The sequence below is a fragment of the Bombus huntii genome, chromosome 1 (assembly GCF_024542735.1).
Source record: "Bombus huntii isolate Logan2020A chromosome 1, iyBomHunt1.1, whole genome shotgun sequence".
NCBI lineage: Eukaryota > Metazoa > Arthropoda > Insecta > Hymenoptera > Apidae > Bombus > Bombus huntii.
Window position 1 is genome coordinate 14,208,400 of NC_066238.1, and position 23,638 is coordinate 14,232,037.

Genomic DNA, 23,638 nt, shown 5'->3' on the forward strand with positions numbered 1-23,638 from the left:
GATAAGAAATATGATAACGGATATCTTTTTTTAGACATATTGCACACACTTTAAATCAATGTTTCCTTGTCCGGCGATTGTTTAATACGTCATTTAATATCAAGTGATTGCACGATCCTTGCACTAGAAAATCTAGTAAAGGACATTTCCTAAGTAAATGTAATTTCAGACTAAGGCTTATCGATGGAATTCCATTCTTTTTTTTTATCTTTCACTCGAGAAACTTTCAAGTACCTACGTTGTGCTTATTTTCACAACAACGAATAAGCGTAAATGTAAAAATCGCGAGTTCAGTTTAATATATGTTAGTAGATGTACGTGTCGATAGTATCGTAGATGTTTAATATGTGAGTATTAAGTATACAATAATTTTCATTTCGCTGTAAAGGAGATTCATCGATACAAGTGAGAGCATTATCGAATTGAATATTCGCTGACAGACTTCTTCTTTTTGTTTATTTCAATTAGATAACGTCGCATCAATAGTTTGTATGGTTTATTAGCAACCGAGGGCTAATGTTGACAGTTCGCCGTACAGTTTGGTTTTACACTTTGACAGCGTAGTAGGTTTTGGGTCGGATCATTGTCCTTTAAATTGTCTTTCAAGGTGAGTCCCATACCTTCTATTTTATTTTTGTCTATTCAAGATGCACCTTCTGCGATCAACGATGATGATACGTGCTTCACTGCCACGGTCAGGTGAACTTTGCACAGTTCGCAGATTGGCGCTTTTTCTTCGTCGAGGAGATATTGCCGAGTGAATTTCGTGCGAGTTATTACGATTTTTGATCATCTCGTCTTGCTGGAATACGAGCAATCATCTTCTTTGAAAACGTTTTCGTTTTTTTATTATTGTTTGTCGTGGTTTGGACGAAGATCGTCATTAATTTTATTCCAATTGCCTTTTGTTGTCTCTGTTTTCAGTTAATAAGTTATAGTTTCTGGGGACAGGCTGTTGCTGCAGTGTTCGGCAGTTGGTAAATCGCGGTGGCTGTTGTTGCTTTGACCGCTCTTTCGTTCTCAGCGATGCCAGATGTGGGAGGATTGACCCAGACCACTGTAATCGAGTTGTTTCTTTGAATCGATTTGGCATAGGATGTTTGGCATTTTTGCACGATGGGCTCATTTTTCCACTGGTTCTCGATCGATGTCGTGGCATTTCTACAGTCACGGGAAATAACAAAATTTTTGTTTTGACCGGTAGTGATCGTAGCAGTGACCTCAACGTGTTTTCATGTTTTAACGCGTTAAGTTGGCAAAAGAAGGATAGATTCTTTTTGACAGAGTCCGCTCTTTTCGACTGTTGGTCGCTGACGACCGCATATCCGGGATCGTTTAACGCCTGATATTACACATATGACATATACATGCATGTGATTTGTGGCTGTTTCTTCTAGTTGTTCAAACTATGTAAAACTGCTGGGTCGGCTTTCTTTCTGTGACTGTGCTTGAGTAGTGCGGTATTGATTTTAATTTTCGGAATAGACCACGAATGGATACTGCGAATTTATCTCCTCGTTGTCGATTAGGTTTCCATATCGAGTTTATTCAGTTGTTTATGCCGCGATAAAATGACAGAGCTGTACAAGTTTGCAATTGTTCCGTTTGAAGATGTTGTGGAACACAGGGTTTTGCAGGGTGGGGACGATTCTGATTTGCTGTGATCTCAGGCTAATTTGGTAGTTACGTATTTTCTTCTGATCTATTCTATTTCTGAGAATGCCATTGATTGGACTGAAACGGAAGACGCCTACTGATATTCTCAGTCTATTGTGTACGGAGCCAAATGTTTGCCACTATTGTTTCAAGTATATCAAGTTTTTGATTGTTGTCGTTTTTCAATTTGTTAATAAGAGATTTCCACATTAATTGAGAGTAAAAGGTTGGTCCTAACAGCTTGATGGAGACTATTTCCTTTAGAGTGCTTGTCGTTGTGAAGAATTGATTCTATGCGTGTAGATTGTCGATTGTTGCTAAAGATAATTATTTCTTTTTATTAATATTAACCTTATCAGGCCCGGTCAAATGACCGGTTTCAAAATTTAATTTAGAATTGTACATTCAATGTTATTTCTCTTGTTCTTCCAACATTATGTTAATTCTTATATTACTTGATTAATCAATTTCTCAATTTTTGTTGATTATAATAATTTGTTGATTAACATAGGAATTTACATAAAGTTGGATGAACAGAAGAAATAGCGACGAATGTACAATTTTAAATTAAATTTTGAAACCGGTCACTTGACCAGACCTGGTAAGGTTATATTCTTATATTATCTGATTAATCAATGTTTCAATTTTTGTTAATATAAGAATTTCCATAAAGAAATAATTATTTTAATTTATGTACAATTTTAAATTAAATTTTGGAATCGGTCATTTGACCGGGCCTTGTAAGGTTAGTGTGAAAGGTAATGTAAAGGAAGCGAGTGATTCCTGCATTTCCAACGTTTCTAGTGTTTTTAGTGTTTGTCTAGTGTTTTTTTGTACTCGTATCTGGATGGTACAGAGATTTCCCCTTTTACATATTACAGTTAGATCATCGGCAAATAATAGTACTTTGACCGGATTTCTTACGATGTTCAATACGTCGTTTATAGCGACTAGTAATAGGAATACGTTTTCTAAGACCATTGTGGAAAAAAGGATGTATTATTAACTCTAACTAGAAAGGTTCTAATAGATAGGAAGGTAACAATAAAATTGAAGATGTTTCTTTCGTAGCCGTGTTTCTGCATGTTTCTTGAGTTTCAGTTTCTCTAATCCGTATTATAGGCCTCTTCTATGTCTAGACATACGACAGTCGCGTATTGTTTACTGTTGAATGCGTCACATATGTACATGCACTCATCGTCAAAAAGATAACCCAGGTGTGTTATCTTTAATTTTTCAATGACGCATGTAAAGTTTTTCGTTTGTAACGTATAATATCAAAACATTATGAGGTCAGGATATGCGGTTTGTTGAAAATAATCAAAAATATTATGAGGTTTAGTGTGTAACAAAGAAAAACTATTCCATACTAAGGTCGAAATGATAACACACTCTGTTAGTATGTTTAGAAATTGCTCAGTAGTTCATGATCTGTCAACGAGTAACGATTACAGTACAATATTATATAAATTGTAAGTATGTGGGACGCGAAAAGAAATTAAACGAGTCTGAAAAAGAGCAAATTCTTGAACTAAAACAGCAACGGTTATCAGTAGCAAAAATATCGAAAGTAATAAGATGAAGTCGTAGAGTAATACACAATTTCTTAAAAAATGTTGATTATGGCAAAAAGAAAAGTACTGATCGGCCGTCATCGTTATCCGATAGTGCCAGTGTTTCAAGTGTTCGTCGAGTTCTACGAGGCTAAAATTGAAAAAGAAGCCTTCGTTAATAACGAAACCCAAAGTAGAACGTTTTCGCTTTGCAAAAAAAAGAATGCATTGGAAAAAGAAATGGAGAAGAGTACTATTTTCAGACGAAAAATATTCAACATGGATGGTCTTGGTGGGTTAAAATATTATTTTCATGACATAAGAAAAGGGACAATGTCAGTAATTCGAAGACAAATGGGTGGAGGCAGCGTGATGGTTTGGCCGGCATCGGTTATTTCGGCAAGACAAGTATCAAGTTCATCGTTGGGAGAATGAATAGTATCTGATACATAAATTTAATCAAAGAACAAATAAATAATTATGCAGAACGCATTTCTGGACCTGATTAAATCTTTCAACAAGATAATCCACCTGCACACACATCAAGATTGGTCCAATCATACTTTAATGAAAATAATATGTCTATTTTGCCGTGACCTGCATGCTCCTCGGAACTTAATATTACTGAAAATTGCTGGGCAGAACTTGTTCACGGCGTATATGTAAATGGAAAGCAGTATCAACACGTACAAGAATTAAAAAATGCAATTGTACGTGAATGGGATACGTTAAGTCAAAATTATATCCAGAAACTATATAAATCGATAGCAAATCGTACAATAGAAGTAATAGAAAATAAAGGGGGTTAGGTTGGGGGTTGGTTGAGGTTAGGTTCATTTCATTCTTAAAATAAAACAATTTTTCTTGTTACACGCTAAACCTTATAATATCCTTAATTATTTTTAACGAACCGCATATTCTGAGCTCATAATGTTTTGATATTATACGTTACAGACGAAAATCTTTGCACGCGTCATTGAGAAATTAAAGATAACATACCTGGGTTATCTTTTTGACGGGGAGTGTATGTTCACGTCCAAGTTTATTAGATGGCCATGCGTGGAGTGCACCTGTTGAAAACTACTTTGGTGTTCAAATGTTTTTTTTCCAGGAGTCATCGCACTTTATAGATGATAGCCTTTTCCTACTATCTATATAATAAGTATGTCTACAATGTAGTAGCTGCAGATTTTTTTATGATATTCATTTAAAGTTTAACAAAAATCATTCGAAGCAATCATAAATAAATGTAAAACAGAAAAAATAAAGCAAATAGATGAATCTACTTCCTACAATTAGATCAGAGTATACAAGTCCAAAACTTCCTATGAATGCCGCTAGATGGCACATTGTTCTCGCAACTATATTTACCAGCTTACATTATATAAGATCACCGTGAAGCGCAAATTCTATCCTTGTCTTTGGGGAGCAAAGTATTCAATGATCGTTTAGTGAGGGTACTGTTGCTGAAGCCCATTATGAAATAAAACCCGCATCCACGCATTATGTCATGAGATGCAATTTTTGCGGGCCTCTTTACTTTATAAGAGGCTTAGAAAAATCAATATGAAATTTACAAACATAATTTAATACATTTTACCACAAATTATATCGAAGGTCATTTTATATATTATATATATTTTTTTTCAATGAGCAAAATAGATACCATATAATTATCGATTGTAAAATACAAGCAAAATGTTAATTATAGGCGTCAGTCATCAATTGTATCGATAGCAAGCATCGATTCTACTCAATATTGATACAAGTAGTAAATGCTTGTATCGAATATTCCATTAACGAGCAATAATAACATTATTAGCAACAGTATCTCAATAAAGACGAAAATATAACCTTAAATTATTTAGACTTGCCTGCGAATTAAGAATATTATGATCAGAGTCGTTTTTCTCTATCTACATGTACAACGGTATCTTACTTTCTTCATTGCGATGTATCATATTCATTGATTCACTGATTCACTGATTCACTGATTCACTGATTCACTAATGTATCATATATCACCATTGATCATCTTTATACACATACATACTGGATTCTTTATACGACTTTGCTATGTTTGCTAAGGCTGTACAATGTGCACAGACACGCGACTTCCCCAGGATACGCTCACCGTGTTGATTATATACTTTCGTATCGGTACTCGCTTCATTCGATAGGAGTACCTTTTCCTTCAATACTAAGTGGGGGCATGGTATCGCAATCGAAAGTATCAATATGTACTCGTATTTACTTGCACCGGAACATCCCTAGTTATTTACAATTTCATTAATAAACAATTTAATCAGGAAATGATAATGTAAACAATTTAACCAGCGAATAAATAAATAAATCAATGTATAAATTTGTAATTAAAAGTATTCAATCAAGTTTGTAAATAAGCTTAGAGGTGTAATTATTTTCCTTTTATTTATTAATCAATGTTAGAGCTATTTCGAGAAATAACATGTCCCACAAGAATAACAACAGTTCATTGTAATTTAAGAAGAATGAAACGAAACAATGAAAACAGCAATCGGTTGACACTTGACATATACGAAAAGAAACTTGCTAATGTTTTCTCTAATAAGATTCTCTTTCTCCAGCAAATCATTATTTTTATCACGATTCAAACGATACGTGAACACATTGTCCGTAACGAAGTTGAATACCATCCATCTCATCGAGAATATCGTGTAACGTAACTCTAACTATTGGAATAGGTAAGTAAACGTCAAATGTGGGCCACGAAACCAGTCCTTCGTCTGCGGTTTTAATTGGTAATACCATGCGCTTACTACACTGCTGTTCATAAGTAGCAAGTGTATCGATGATACACGAATGTAATTAAAGTACACGGATCGATGGCAAATTAACATTACGGTTACGAATTTCATGGATTAACTCGATCCGTCTAGATTTTACAATTTTACGAAATTTAAAGGAAATGAATAACATCACGATGAACTATCACTTAATCATTAACACATTAATGATAAAAAACTATATGCTATGGATCTAAATTTATACTACAGTCGAGGTAGAATTTATCAGGAAGATTTTTTGGCTCAAAATACGACGAAATCAAGAGTAACGTGTGAAGCTTGTCACATTCCACTTATAGTCGAGCATACGTATAATTATCGACTGTAGAAAATACAGAGATCAGAGAAGGATATGTATATATGTACTACCTACCAGGGAGTAGGAGGCAACATAGACACGAAGGGATTGTAAGCCACTCCAAACGTAATGCAAACGAAGCAATAGAATGCCTCAAACGCGCAAATCGGGTAAACGGAATCTACAGTACTAAAGATATCGATAATCATAAGTAGTTGAATTTACAACTAGAATAATTCCTTTTAAGTCTGGACTTTTTATGTTTAAGATAACTATTCACGCTGTATACTAATCTTTTACTAACTATATATGAATCTATGTTTGCAATAAATCTTTTGTAGTTTCTATACGTATATATATGTATATATATATGTTCTATATATATATATATATATATATATTACATTAGTTTCAAATCTTACCAATATAATTTACGATATTCGTATCTCGTTAAAGTGTTAACAAGATTTCAAAAATTTTCCTGTAATCTATAACAAATATAATATATGTATCGATAAAAGTTTTTTATGTTCTACCTCATTATTGCTTTTAACTATTTTCGTGAGTTTACACTGACTCACTGTAATTTTATATTTTATTGGTACTCAGCTTCTGAGTGCATTTTGTTTCGAATGCTATCTATCGTTAAACAAAAATATGCCTCGTTCGATCAAAGAATTTTGGGAGGTTGTTACTGTTACGTTCTTCTCAAAATCGAGTGGAATAATAGTTGTAAGAGACACGTACGCTGAATTGAGCAAGCGAGTTATTGGCGAACAACCTACGCTGACTACTCGCACGAAATGCTTAAGTAGCAGGAGCCTTGGACGACAATCAACAGCTGAGTGACTTCAATAATCGTACAGACCATCTGTCCGAGTGTAACACACATATGTACGTTAGGGAATGTGTGACAAGTTACGAGACTCTTGTGAAATCGTATCTGCAAAATCTGGAAATGCGCACTCGATCCTCATTCCTTTGAAATTCCATCGTCTTCGTTCTAGTATTTTAATCTAATTATTATTGAGAAACGGTATTAATCGTAACTTTTTGATAACAACAATCCTAACAATTTGATAGTGTGTATTTAAAATTATTTAATAGTTTGTCCAAAATTCTATGAAATTCTATATGAATCTTTGTTGAATCGGTTAACTCTTTGAAAGCTTGTTGAAAGTAAGCGACGGCGAGTATACTCGTCAAACGCAGAGTGCATATTGCTGTTATGATATAGAATTAATATGTAACGAAAAGACTGTTTTATTTTTTTATTTTAATACTGACAGGACTCGTTGTAACACAAAATATTGCCATTTCTTCAGAACGAGTATACTTGTCAAGAACAGCTAAATGGTTAACAATGGAAAATTTATCTTTTTATACCATTTTTTTGCTTTCTAACAGATAAAGTTACAGAAGCGTGTATTTTAGCATTACAGAGTAATCAAAGCTAAGGAAAATCTTTTACAAAAGAACTTAAAAAGATTCAATTTCGAATACCTAGCATTCTGCCAATTATTTTGCTTCGTAGGATTTTAGATATTTCTTGGATTATTCTCTCGCAAAGAAGGTTTCTAGAAGATCTGTAGATTTCTTAAGAAATTGGAAATTTTATCTATTAATATAGCAATTATACCACTACATTTCAATTCTCACTGTGTCTGCCTGCCATAATGCTTGTCGTAAATATGGCAAAGATTTGCGACATGCTATACGAAATAGATTTATAATAGGTGTATTTGAGATATAGCTAAGAATATTCCATTATATAACAAATTAACATTGCCGAAGTTTCCTTGACAAGACAGTATGATATTTTATAATTATAGAAATAATCAATTGAAAAAGAAACGAACGATAGAAACCTATATTTTTAAAACTTTGTTAGTGAAAAATAGAGCAATATTAGACATATATTTTCTAGACTTCATTATTCGACTACTGATTTAAGAACAATCTGTAAAACACTAATAATATCATAAAAAGACCCAGAAAAGTATTTAATATGCCTTTTTATTATCGCGTATATGCAAATTATAAATCAAATATAGTATATAGCTCTATATGTATATTAATAGATCATTTAACTATATCTTCATCAATGGTTTTTTGCATGTCGCTACGTTCTGATACTTGTTATACATACATGTATATAACAGTAATAATAAAGATAGTAACAATATTGATAGTCTATATTCTGTACAATACATACATTGAACACTTTTCTTTAAAATCTTATTTAAAACTGAGTAAAATGTAAGATATTTCACATATACAATAATACAAATTTATTATATTATTTAATTATAAAAATTATTATATTATTTTATAACATACTACTAGTAAAATTTTTATTTGTATGGAAAATAATGGAAGGAATGAACATGAGAAACCTCTTCCTCTGTTAATTCTGTAATAATTCAATATCGTAAAGTTAGGTGCTTCTTAGATAATACGTATATCGATGTTAGGTGATCTGGATCTCGCGAAGGTTAAGCGCTGAACTTCTGATTTATCGACAGAAGCTTCAGCAGTCTGTCCTTGTAGCTAAAACCCTTATCGCTCTTCGCGTGTCATGGGAGTGTCATTGGCCCCGTACAGTCGTGTGCACGCGAACCCCAGACAATACAGAGCGTCGTTGGGCCCCTTGTCGCCACCCTAAGAAACTATATTACATTCGTGGCTCTACAGTTTGTCCAACGAGAAGAGGCGTTTAAACATAAACACAAGTAAACGTAAGCAAACATAAAGTAGCGTTTCATCGTGGCAGCCAATGCGTTTCCTTATCTTTACTACCTCGTCTCATTGGACAAGCTATAGAGCCACGCTAGTCCTTACCGTACCATCCACCAATCACCACTCAAAACTGCTATAAGCGAACCTAATACTGATGACTGATGACCGACGATTTACGGTTCCGGCTACCGGCAATACGATAATCTTAGAAATGAATCTGCTTCACAGAGGAGTCGATTCCAAGTATTTAGGGCCTATCTCACGCGTCGAGAAATTATTTTCCTGTCTCCTCGTTAATATCATATTATTCACGTTCTATCCGACTGTGAAATGTAAACATATCGTAAACGATACCTTAGCATCATTTTTCGCAGAAAATCGCTCACGATTTTATTGCTTATAACCTATGGTTCCTTTGTCAAGTTCGGTCCTCGTGACGAGTAGAATACGATGCAAGTAAAAAAAGTTTAACCGTAAATATAGAGGTTAATTTTGCGGCAATTGTTTTTAAGCAGATCTGCACCGATTTAACTTCGTAGAATCACGCGCTGTGGTGGTCGTATCTCAGAAGTGACACGACTTGAACAAGTTTTTTCAAGGAGAGTGAACTATATGCAAACTTACAAAAAATTATTTACCGAATACGTGACGTTGGTGGAAAAGAAAATAAACTGTAAGAAACAACGATCAAATACCGTTTTTTATCATTTTTCATTCTTAGTCCCTCTTCGACGGTTCTCATATCTTTCTAACAAACGCGAAATTGCATCATTTTTGTTTGTAACACTTTTAATGAATGCAGATGTGCGATACGTGTAACGAGTTCAATTAATTATTCGAAATTGTATAGGAACACGCAGTGCAAATTTTTCAAAAATGATATGTTTACATAAATGCGCACATAGAACTAGAATATACAAATCTCGGATATGTTAAATTTTGTTAATTGGCATGTGAACAAACGAAATTAATTTAACCTACTCTAATAATTAATTATCAGGGCCTTGAATTTTAAACTATGTGAAATTTTCAAACGTAACACGTAACGATGTATTTAAGGAAAACTACTTCAATGTATGTACCTGCAATTAGTCAGAATTGCATTTAAATTCATTAACGATCTAATACTGACAAGTACGAACGCTTCAATGTCAGAACGCTATTAAACATCCTACAGCAAAATTATATTGTTGCATCATCAGACTCCTGATTAAGTAACTGCAATGCAAGCAGGACATTGGAACAAAACGCTTTCGGAATAAATTTTACACCCAGCGTCTCTCAAGCGATCAATTATACCTACGACTTATTATATAATATAACACAGGCGTAAAATATAGCAGTTTTATCGTTAATCTATACACTAATATTTTTACAATAAATTTACTAATTTCTAATAACATAGCGTAATATGTAAGATAAATATATAAGATAACATAATATAGCATAAAGGTTAACACGAATTGTGTCTTTCTTACTATTTAATAATATCTCAACTTATTTCACAGTAGCGTTATCTGCGCGTTACGGACGCGCCGCGAGAAGGCCAAATAATTATCTCGGCCATTGATTTTTCCTTCTCATGTGAGCTGAAAATGATTTGTCGGAGATGCGTTAGGTTGAGTTATATAAAAGTACGAACGCCTCACGGCGTCCGTCTATGCCAGAACGAAATGAAATCGTAACGTAAATTGAACTGAAGCTTTCTGCCAATATCACGGAAACTAAGGCCGGCCGACGGTAACATGCATAGGAGAAGGTTATTCAGAACGTTGACCTCGACAACATATTTCAGGATCATTGAAATCGATAAAGTAGTCCGCTTTGTAAATAATTACTATTATTACATTATTTTATCTAACGTATTTGAACAGAAATATTATTCATAAAGAATCTCGTTGGAACTTTATGTAAATTTTATTTGTTTTTTTTTTACCTTGCATATTTATATTATAACTATTTTATACATTATTCGAATATTAAATTACGATTAATGATATGATTACGTAAAAGGTTTGTTCGTCTTTCGGTGTTACATTTTCAGGAATGTTATAGAAACTTTACTTATGTTGACTCTAGTGAAGAAACATATAGGTTACTGATATATGGATCGAAAATTTCATCGTGATCGATTGATGCAGAAGGGAGAGGCAGGTATCAAAAGAGGAAAAATTCTTTAAATTTATTATTAAAGTTATACATATATTATATATATTATATTCAACCGTTTGTAGTTTGAGCATGTATAATATATACATATAACTGACATAAATCTACAAAAGGTATTTTTTAAATTTTTGTTACAGACTCTGATACAAAAAAAAACGTTATAAAGGAGATATTTCTACCAAAACCATTCAAAATGACTGGTCTTTAAAAAATACGTAACGATAGAATATTCTTATATTTATTGATTTATTACTTTCTTACAAAAGGAATTCCATGTTATCCAATACATTTTTGGTATTACTAACCCATCTAGGACCATGATCCCTAAATGAGGGTTGGCACATTTATGAAATTGTCAGATCAGTCACTTTGACTGATGTGGTAGTTCTACTGTTAGCATCATGATCGACCCGGAATTTTCCTGATAATTGACACCATCATATCGAATGACACGTGGTAAAAATTGTGTGGGAAGTTATACAAAACGAGGAAACTGGTTGATTCGGATTCGGTAAACAGATTGTAGGACCATTTTACAGTTTACCAAGTACCAGTCATTTTGACTGATATTGGTATAAGTAGCCATGACACAAAATTATTTTTATTTTGAATAAATAAAAAAAAAAAAAAATAAATAAAATTCATTATATTATTCCTTTAGCTATAGCTGCAATTTTATAGATATTATTGAAATACTGCTTATACTCTATACTAGAATCAAATGGTCAACTTTCAAAAGAAGAATTTTCCAGATGCCTCTCTAGATGAAACGAAATCTCGATCAAGAACATATACTGTGTTAAACAATGAATAATAAAATTTCATCTAGTTGCAAATATTTCTATAAATATCGTCGATTCGAAAAATTGTTAGATACAATATATATATTGTACATGCTAATTATCAGTCGATATGTTAGGTAATTATTTGCTTCGTAACAAAGATACTGCTTTACAATCATTCTCCAAATAACGCCAATAAATAGAGTTACGTACGCGTAAGAATTTGTAAGAGAAGAAGGAACGGAACAATCATTATCAATCACGCATTCCTGGCAACGCAAGCGTGTAATTTTATCTTCAGCGAGGAAAAATCTAGCGGAGCCCTCGAAACGTAAAGGAAAATATACTTCTTATGCAGCGTGTCCGAGTTCTGCCTCCAAAAAATATTTTCACAGAGTATATTTAGATATCCCCCATTGTGTGCGAGTACATTAATCTGACGTGTACGTGCGAAACAGCAACGTGCCATAAACTTGCAACCTACTTGGAAACAACGCAACGTCTGGCCTCTTTTCTTTCTATATGGTGCAAAACCAGCTAAAAGTTTCAGAGTTTTCAAGGAAAAAGCCTGTTCAACGAGCAACTAAACTGTGTAGACCACCTGAATTTTCAAGTATAAACATTTACGATGGACAATTTTTAACTTGCTTCTAGACTCTACATCGTTTTTAATTCAATCGAGTTTTTCTATGACGACAAAAATTTTTGTTTAGAAGAAATCTTTTCTATTGGCTCCGATGTTGTATAATATACCATAGTAAGGATTAAAGCTACACAAATTATCACAAATGGATAAGTACTAGAAACGGTCGATAACATACCAACGAAAGAAATAGCAAAATATAGGGTGAAGTGAAAGTTGTTGTTCATACAACCGGAAAGGAGATAATTTTCTGTGGAGAAATGAGTAGAAAATTTTAATGTAACGTTTGTTTATCCGAGGTTTCGTTTTCGAGAGAATAATAATACAAGTTGCTATACAAAGAAATAGAAAATAAAATTCCATAAAAATTTACGTATACTTGTTATACCATCCAAGAATTCAAAAAAACATAGATAACCATAATATCGTATTAATGTTTTCCGATCTTTTTGAGTCGAAATCAGAATTTTTGTAATTTCTGATGTAACTTCGTTCCCAAACTTTTATCAATTTAATACTTAATATTTGTTTAATTCCTTCTGGAAATATGCTGATCCGGTCTTTACCCAAGACCTCACACATATACATATATACTTTTCTTTTTTCTTGTAATAATACGGTTAACTATTTCGTAAATTTCTATCGGTCCGTGGAACAACACCGATTACCACACAGACGCATACAGCGAAGTCGAGACTCGTGAATCGTAAAGCTTCTGACTTCTGACTTCGGCCACACGTCGAAAAGAGAAAGACATTGCTCGGAGGAGGGATCGTATTGCCTCGTTATATACATATATCGTGGCAGTGATTATAAACAAAATACGATCGCAGCTAACAAGGTCACTGTTGCGTGTTGCGTTGCGAATATCCGTAAACTGTGTTTCGTATTTTTGACTCCTACTCAACCCCCTTGCCTATGGTCATATCCTGGTGCTTTATACTTTAAAGATATACTCCCAAAGAACTACTCGAAACAATGAAAAAAACCACATCGAAATCGGACAATCAACGAAACTATAACATAAAAACGCTTACCGTGGACTATCTTCTAGAGACATCTACATACAAGTATGGTGTCGCGGACCTTTTCTAAACTTCGCATGCTCAACAATTCTTCCATACGCATCGTTCTAATACATACATGCATGTATATGTCTTTAACGGTTTTGGGCAGTATAAGGCAAGAAATCTTTCGTACAGTTAAACCTTATTCGACATCATGAGCAACGCTTTTTAAGATTAGCTCAGATACACACACACATTTTATATGCACACACTATGTGTAGATATAGATACCGAGTAAGTTCAAAGTCACTTCATGCTGACGTGTACTTAAGTACGATACGATCTTTTGACAATGTTGCGTTTTTCAGTACTTTTGGACAAGCCGAATATATGTAAATATAAAGTTCAGCCTCCAGAGTGTATATAGGATTTCGTGACTAACGAAGCGGCGAATCCCCTTTGTATCTTTTTCTTTGTTGAGATAAGCAGATATTTTTATTTATTAGAAACCGTTTAACTTGTCATCATAACAACATTTTATACAATTTACCAAATTACGCAAACATTCTCACATCACAGGTATACGTATTTGATTTATCGTTATACCTATGCCTACAACATCTTCATTTTTAAGATCGCCAGGTATTATCTATATATATTAGGTTGTGCCAAAAGTTTCTTTCGTTTTATAAGAAAATAATAAATACACAACATTTTGTTCCAATAGAACATGTTCTGATCATATGCAGGGTGATTGGTAACTGGTGGCACAAGCGGAAAGGGGGTGATTCTACGCGAAAAAAGAAGTCGAAAATATAGAATAAAAATTTTTCGTTTGAGGCTTTGTTCTCGAGAAAATCGACTTTGAATTTTCGCTCGGTACGCGTGCGGTACGTTATAACGGATCTCACTGTAGATGGTTGTCTCGATAGAAAAATAAAAAAAAAAAAAATTAAAAAAACAATTTTTAATAAAACTCTGTATAATTCAATAAAATAATATAAAACAAAAAATGTTGTGCATCTATTATTTCCTTGTAAAACGAAAGAAACTTTTCGGACAATCTAATATTATTAAACAATAAATATCTGGGTAATTCGTCGTTGAAATGATTGGATTTTTTGATGCGAGCTTTTTCGTAATGTAATTTTATTTGACGATTTATTATCCATATGTTCGGTTTTAAAAATAATCACTTACCGGTTGAACAAATCAATGAGTAACCTCAAACGCGCTAGAGGAAAAGACGTACCGCCGAACAGTCGTCCTAAATATACAAGTTTCCGTCTCAAAGTCTGCCATCCCTGTCCACTTTAGAAAATTTAAATAATTCTAATACTTTCTAATACTTTTTACTTTTGAAATCGCATTTAAGCAATAGACGATTTTACATATGTCACGAACATGACCATAAGCTATCCCATCCTATCCCATCATATCTGAAATGCCACGAGGTTATTTGGGTCAATGTTGTATATTGTACATTGTACACATTGTACACGCGAATTTCTATACGAAGAAATATCACGTTAGCTACGATCGTCAATGATATAGCGATATTCGCAATTAATCGAGATCCCAAGGTAGCATCTAAAATGTTTGAGAAAGGAATTAGAGACATACACAAGGCTGACTGAATACGTGGCAAATATAAGCCAATGAAACAAACTCTGTGCATATCACTTTTGCTAGAAGAGAAGGGAACTGTCCCAGTGTCAAGTTGTATGACCAACTTTTGCCATTTGTAGAGTCCGGTATGTACCTTGGAATGCATTCAAACAGAAGGTTAATGTAATGGGAAGAGCACATAAAAACCAAGAGGGAAGAGCTGCATATCAAACTACGTAAAATTTACTGGTTAATTAGTATGAAATCTTAATTATCACTATACGACAAATTAAATATCTATAAAACTATCCTGAAGTCAGTGCGAAGTCAGTAATTCAAATTTGAAAATTCTAGATTCTAATATAGATTCAATAAAGATTCCAAACCAAACTTGTTGTCAAATTAATGCTTGACGTTGTCTGGTGCGTCACAAATGCAGCCATCCATAGAAACCTAGAATTACTAAACAGTTATTGAAGAAATCCAGTGATACAGTATTAACCATGACATAGACCGAATCGCGTGTGGGTAAAATTTTATGAGAGTAAGAAAAGCGAAACGTAACGAACACGCAGACGAAACGAGTTTTTTATCAGAACTAAATTTTCTATTCGATGTCATGCAAGATAAAGCAACGTCCTCGCCTATTGACATTCTACGTATCTATAGTATAAAGATATTCATGTAATCTATTTTTACTGTCTATTGTTTAAAATTTAAATACACATGCAAGATTATATAAAATATCTAAAATGCAATACTCCTTATCGTTGTTGTATATGTAATCGTTAATATTCGTAGATTGTGATATATTGGCGCCACCTGGTGGTCGCGCACGGTGTACATCGTACGTGCACGAAGCAATGGAATAAAAGAATGTTCTCCGTTGCAACAAGTTTCCGCGTACAATGCGAAGAGCACGCGTTCAGTTAGCTAATTTATAAGTTGTAATTACATATACGATATTAAGTTGTAAAACATAAATCAAATATATGTACATACATATTACCGAGTGCTACTGTACTATGTACAGCTACTGTAATACGTAACCAAAGATTATATATAAATATACAAATACATATAGGGTATCAAGCGTATGATGGTCAACGGACAAGGCGACGATTCTACGTGTGAAAATGAAATGTAGAATAAAATTCGCATTGGAGGACGAAATACCTCGCGTTGTCTGAAAATGTCTCAATGTTCATGCGAGGCTTTGGACGAGATAACTCGTGTGTGCCTTTTTATTAGAACTGCTATGATTTGCATAAAAATAAATTTGAATGTGAAAGGGATTAGGAATGTTACACAATGCACAAAAAACATTATTTTGTCGTAACATATTTCATAAGAAAGCCTTAAATGAAACATTTTATCCTGCATTTTAGGCTTATTTTTGTACGTATCGATCATCCACTAGTCGCTTGTCCACTTTATGCGGAATATCCTGTACATGTATAATATATCACACGGATAAAATGCCGCTTAACCTCTTAGTTTTTATTTTTCAGTAGTGTTTATAAAAATATAAATTTAAATAAATATCTACAGTTTAATTATTAGATTTCCGGCACTCTAGTAAAATTCGATAGCGGCATAAAATACAAGATATTAATATAATTATTTAATTAAGCCCATTGTTTTTAAGATTTCATCAACTTATCACAAATGTATGTAATTTTTACAACATTGTATTTTATATCTTTCTACTTCCATTCCCTTAATAAAGATGAAAGAGAATAAATTGTGTTTGATCATTTTAACAGTATACATACACATCTCTTAACATGTCCAAAAAATTCGTGGAGTTGATGTTCCTATTACAATATTTTATACTTATAGGACGTAGATAGAGTTTTGTGACTGACTGCATATTCCAGACAGGTGAATTCCATAAAAAAAATTATCTGTTGAAAAGTTGTTACACAACTTCGTATCCTTAACTTCTCTTTATAACATTCATTTGATTGGTTGTGTTCGGTTTCATAAAGTACAGTTAAGATATCGCGAGATACTGAGAAAATTTCACTACGTATGTTTATTATACAATAAAATTGAAATACATTAATTATTAATGATATTTCAAGTGACCGACTATCGATACCACGTAACGTTTTTCCCCATCGCATTTGCATTTGTGCTCTAGTGTATTATGCGAGAAACGATTAAGGATTAAAAAAAATATGCTTCGCATAAAGGCGTTCGTGCATAGCAATCGTCTCACGAGAAACAGGAAACAAGACGAGAAGTGTTGCTTATTGATGCAAGGTATGGAAAATATGCAACGACCGTCTTTAACTATTTGCAATCGAGTTGAAGACCGCTTTTATTGGATAGTCCACATTCCGGTAATTTCAAATCGAAATGTCGAACGGTGAAACTACTAACTACGCAAACGAACCAACTTCAATCTGGAAATCGTGTCTCGCGTATTATCAACTCGCCCGTGGTATTATCAAGTTCGTCCGACGATGCATTTTAGGTAACGCGGAATATTCTATATTGAACGTGAAGCGAACATTCAAACAATATCTTTATGATTCTTATGAAACGAATAAATTGAAATCGATAAATTCATTTAAGCAATATTTATCGTAAACTAAGAATTATACACTCAGAAATGTATAGATATAAATATCTAACCCCAACCTAACCTCATCAACGATGAACATAAATATTATGACATGTGCTGATAGTACAAAGGTAATGCTTCTCGCTGTTTTTTGTTTCTATGTATTTTATCATAAATCATCTATTACTTGCTCAGTCACGCGAAAGTATTCCAGCACTTGTAGATACACACATTTAACGAATATGTTATGCGTGTTACACGAAACGTTATATCATTAACTGTTTTATACGAAACGTTTGTGAATACATATTATGACAATTGTGTTCTATTTCAATTAATTAAAGAAGAAGATTAATCGTCGTGAATGGAAAAAATTGTTCGAGAGGAAGGAAATTAACTTTTTCGTGATATAACAACATTTAAAACAGTGATAAATGACTCGGTATTTATTAAAACATCATATTTTTAACGAAACGCCTCCCTTTTCAGTTTCGATCTCTAGATAAACAAAATTTATCAAATTCCTGCAGAACGTACATGTATCGAAAAGAAACACTAATTATTAAAATATGCTCTTTCTTTACAATTTAAACTTCACTTTCTCCAGACAACATTTTCCCTGTTTCCTTCGTTTCATCTTATCCGCAACATCAAAGTTGTCCAAGTCTATGATTATCATGAAAATTACAGGATTTCATCCGCCGAGTTCCGCAGTATCGAACGGAGTTTGATTAATCGACAACGAGAGACTTATTCTCATTCACCCATACATTATGTACAGTGGATCACGAAAGGATTTGAATATCCGTAGGAATCTTTTATAAATATATATGCAATACTATAGAAGTTTGAATAAAGTAATTTGAAACTTCATTAGTTCTATAGTAAGCCACAATTATTACAGTTATGTATATATATATTAAATAAAGTTTAAAATAAAACTGAATGTGTCCTCGTAGATATATAAATCGGAAAATATTCATTGAAAAAAGATACTTGATAGATGTTACCATTATATTAATAAGCCGGAATATTTAATGGTTTATTATCAAACGTTATTTTTAATACCAAGCTCATATTACACACTGTCATTGAATCTTTTGATTTATTCTCGCAAATGTCATTACATATCTATTACTTACTTAAACCTAATTTCATCATGGCATAATAGTAAAATAATAATACAGAGCGTAATCATTACATATTTATCAATACATAATTTTTTATTCTGTCATTAAGTTACATATTGCCAAAAATGAGCAGCTGTTGGGATACTTTCGAGAGATAGTAAGTATAATATGTTTATGATTTATGACAGTACCCTATGGTAAGTATTCAGAAAATGTAATTCGCGTGAAAATCTTGTACGATTATTAACAGGTAAAAAAGGATGGAACAGATGATTGACACGATAATGGTATCGATTGCAATTCCTGCGACGGTCACCCTTCGATTTTATTCCCCTATGCCTGGAAAAATCGATATTATCCGCTTTATTTATATCTCAGTGTTTTCTGCGACGCAACGCGACGCAGACGGTGGTGAATTAACAGCGGACTCTATGTCTAATTAAAAAAGGAAGGATGGAGAAGAAGGGAATACGACTAGTAAAAACGTCTTGCAGTCAGACGTTCCTAGATTTTCCGCTCTTTCTACCTGCCAAAAGATTCTACCGCCTGTCTAGACGATGTTGACATTCACGACCGCCTTATTACTTTAGCATCGCTGATGCAAGACAACGGCGCCAAGTTTTGTTCTCACACAGCTGGCCGCGAACGTGTGCGCGCGCAAATACTCGTACGATCGTTCTAACTTTATACGCATAGATTTCGTACTTCAACTACACGCAAACACCGTCTGCAATTCATTTGCATGTTCGTACAATGTTCTCGTTCGTTGTCGCGAATGGCTACACACGACGACACATCTCGCGTAACTCTTCGATAGTAATACACAGTGGCTCAAAAAGTATTTCAACACCTGCAATAGAATATTCTCATACATATACATATCATGTACATAACCTCGTGAAAATATTCCAACACCTGTAGACACCCTTTACAAATTTACATATTACGTGTACGTTAGACGAAACATTGTGAAATTTCATTAGCACTGTTATGAGACTTGTTGGAAGAATATCATTTTAGTATACTCCTAGAGAATTTTGTTATTAGAGGTTGCCATGAAGAAAATGACACTATGTGTTATAAGTTACGAGCATGAGCGAGTACGAAATGTGAACAGATTAGTCGACTAGAGAGCTGTGTGAAGAGAGCGATGCGACGGCGAGAGTAGAGAAAAAAGAACAAAGAAAACTGTGTAGTTTACTTCATTTTTATATATATATATCCCAAAAACATTGTATATTTTATTCGATTTTATTTAATTTCTATATGAAACAAGGTTAGTATCCATGTTGTATATTAATCTTTTACCAAGTATCTTGTAACTTTTACATATATATAATGTATATATACTGTATAACTATAAAATAAGAGTGTTTAGGTATAAACTATGTTTTAACCCTTTGGTCACTCTTGTTTCATTTTAGAAATATACTACAGTTTATGGTTAACTGTATCGTCTATATCGGCATCGACAAGAGTTAAGATTTCTTATATCACGCTATACGAACTTCTCTAATATTTTACTTTTATCACTATTTAACTGTGTATGCGCTTTCAATCCTAGAATTTGATTCTGAAGCATATTTCGTTTATTTAAGAATTATATTTTAAGTAATGAAGTTATTAAAATAATATGAAAGTAATGGAGTTATTTGATTGTAGCAGATCATATTCTGATAATATTATTTCTTCTCAGTCGTATCTATGAATAATTAATTAAATATTAATGTTAAGAAACTATTTATATTATCTAATATTTTTTAATTTACGCTCATTTTGATTATGACTCCTAAATATATACATATACCTACAAGTACAAGATTTAGTATAAATGTACGAAGTAATAGAAATTTCTTAATGATTTTAAATAATATATTAATCGTTTCCATGCCTACATATAATATAACGCATACATTAAAATTTAATTCGCGTGAACGTTATATGAAACACATTCTTACTGATATGATTTTTCAAAAAGCTGAGAATGTTAATAATCTCTTAACGCAAATATCCAACATAAGCCTACGCGACGCAATAACGCTCAAATTCCTGATAATGATTTGTTAAAATTATCTCCTGCGTTTAAAATAACTTAAAAGATTGAAATTTATGGACCCGTATTTACGTCTCTGATACCTTACGCAACGCATATTAATTATTCGTCTAAAATGAATATATAAATATTTCTTTAAAACGTTAGTACGTTAACACACGTTATAGATTTAAAAGTTTCTAAAATTTCCACAAAGTACTTAATCATTTGTAATTCAGCAAAAATTCAAATTTAAAATTTAAATAATAATTCAAAATTAAATAAGAAACGTATGTTTAAAACAGAATTATTTTCGTTACGACCTATTATGAATTAATTATTGGCGTTTCAAAAATCTAGGTAACCGTGTCAGAAATTTCTTTCGATACATCTGTGCGAAATCTAGTAAGAACGGTTGCCAAAACGCGTACCAACTATTCCCCTGAGTCTAATACACACAAGAACGCTTTCTTCGGCTTCGGCGCAACAGATATATAAACCCAATTCGTCTCGTACGTCTATTCTTACGTTCATAAGGTTATTTACACTCGGTGTCTGACACCATTTTGGTAGCAAGGCACAGTACTCGGGCCAAACGGCACTACTCTTGTTAAAGCACGCAAAACGTCACGGAAGAATCGAAGCGACACAATTGTTTGCAGCGCGGTTCACCTTGACCGAAAGCTAATTGAAAAGTTACCATCGATGGAAAATATGCGCGTAGCCTAAGATAGAAGATCACCAAGGTCCAATTAAACAACGTTCACATAGTGGTGTCCGTGAAGATTAAGTACTTTCAAGGAGTTATTGCCGATGATTGTTAGCCATGCGAAAATGCACGCGATGAGATAACGGTAAAGAGTTCGATGCACATATCTTGTGTTTCGAAAACCGCGAAACAGCGCAGCAGCAGCACTGCCACGCGATATCGCGTAACGAAAAACCGACTGCACCGACTAGTACTACGACTACGTAACACACAATATGTATATTCGATAATTCGAACGATAGATAGAATACATTCAAACATGTGCATATATGTATGTATATGTATACCAACGAACCCTTGCTGCTCGTCTTTATAATATTTCGTATTTCAATCAGTAATGGTGTAGTACGCATGGTACAGTATGTAATATCAGTGAACCATTTGAAATAAATGTATATATGTACTTACAATTAGTTACACGATGAACTTTACGTCAAATATTTTCAGATATCTCAAAAACGATCTCAACAACTTACCGATTTCTTTCGATTATTAGACCAATGATAACACATTTGACACATCCACCACGCCACACTTTATATCCTTGTGAAACTTTCACCGTAAACACGCGAACGATTAACAGTGATGATTAGTAATTAGATTAAGAAAACTACGACGAAAACGATACCAACCGTTCGAAAGACCGCAAGAAACTGGCCAGTGGCCGCGACCCCACCACGCGGTACACCGTCGTCGAGGATGCCAACAAATGTAAACATCGCTACAGCTGATCGTTGTGACATGTATGTGTGTGTGTGTGTGTGTGTGTGCGTGTGTGCACACGTAAGTCCGTATTTTAGTGGTTTACTTCCCCCGCTTCGACTAATCGCGTCTGCACGTGCGTGCTGATTTTACAATGTAAGTATGTAGATACAATCAAATTATACATCGATTTTTATATTATTATTATTATTATATTGACAGTTGTAATATAATTGTATTATATTATTATAACTTTAAATAATAATGAAGATTATAAACTATGACTGCTAGTATACATGTTACTATCAGCTATCTTTGAGTATGATAGACACATTCTAGACAGTTTTATATGTATAAAGATTTGTCACGTACGCGCGCGCGCGCAGACACATACCCAGTATAAAGATTTACAGTAAAGTTGATAATAATAAGCAAAATTGTTCGTTATTCTTTAACTACAGCTCTTAGTATCTATTACGTGTCATCAAATTGAAATATCTGAAAAGTAAATTATTTGTGATGGTGACGGGAAATAAAAAAGTGGAAGATATAAAATTTGAAGGGAATTCTATATCGTTACCATACGTTCGTCTAGCTTATTGTTAAAACTGGTAGTGGTATATCCTTCTATTAAATGCAACGCGTTATGAGTGCAACGGAAGAACGGTGACACTACTAAAAGGACAAATTGATTGATTCTACGGAAACCATTGACTCGGTCAAGGACTTCATTGGGGATTTCATTGAGCAAATCAGTTGAAGTAACGAGTTTCAAATTAGATACATATGATGCTCAAATAAATCGTGAACATCGAGCTCAACAATTTGAAATAAGAAACAAGACTTTTATAAGGAGATAATAAATCAGAAATGAAGGGCTCCTACGATTGCTCTTGTGATTAATTAACTGTATATAAAGATTGTTTTCTTCCAAAGTAAATACGTATGTACAATTTTATACAGAGCTATGAAATTGGACTATCAACTGTAATATGCAGGATATTATACACATAGGGTTGTGAATATAAGTATTTAGAAAATAATCATGCCATAATTGAATTTTTTAACTATTCCGATGATTAAATACTTATCTATATTTAAAATATTCCAGTCACGTCGTTTTTTCAAATCATAGACAGTTTAGATACATGCA

At 33.3% G+C, this 23,638-nt stretch overlaps 1 protein-coding gene and 1 non-coding gene across 2 annotated transcripts in view; one reads left to right on the forward strand and one right to left on the reverse strand.

Annotated features, from left to right (window-relative positions):
• LOC126869227 (V-type proton ATPase 116 kDa subunit a 1) overlaps positions 1–22,409 on the reverse strand; it is a 53,216-nt gene extending 30,807 nt beyond the window's left edge. The window contains exon 1 of the mRNA XM_050625494.1: positions 22,260–22,409. The gene's annotated coding sequence lies outside the window, so the exon portion shown is untranslated. The remainder of the gene's footprint in view (positions 1–22,259) is intronic.
• Positions 4,618–4,741, forward strand: LOC126872767 (U4atac minor spliceosomal RNA). Its single transcript, XR_007692181.1, has one exon. It is a non-coding gene; the product is annotated as a U4atac minor spliceosomal RNA (small nuclear RNA).
• Positions 22,410–23,638: the final 1,229 nt, after the last annotated feature.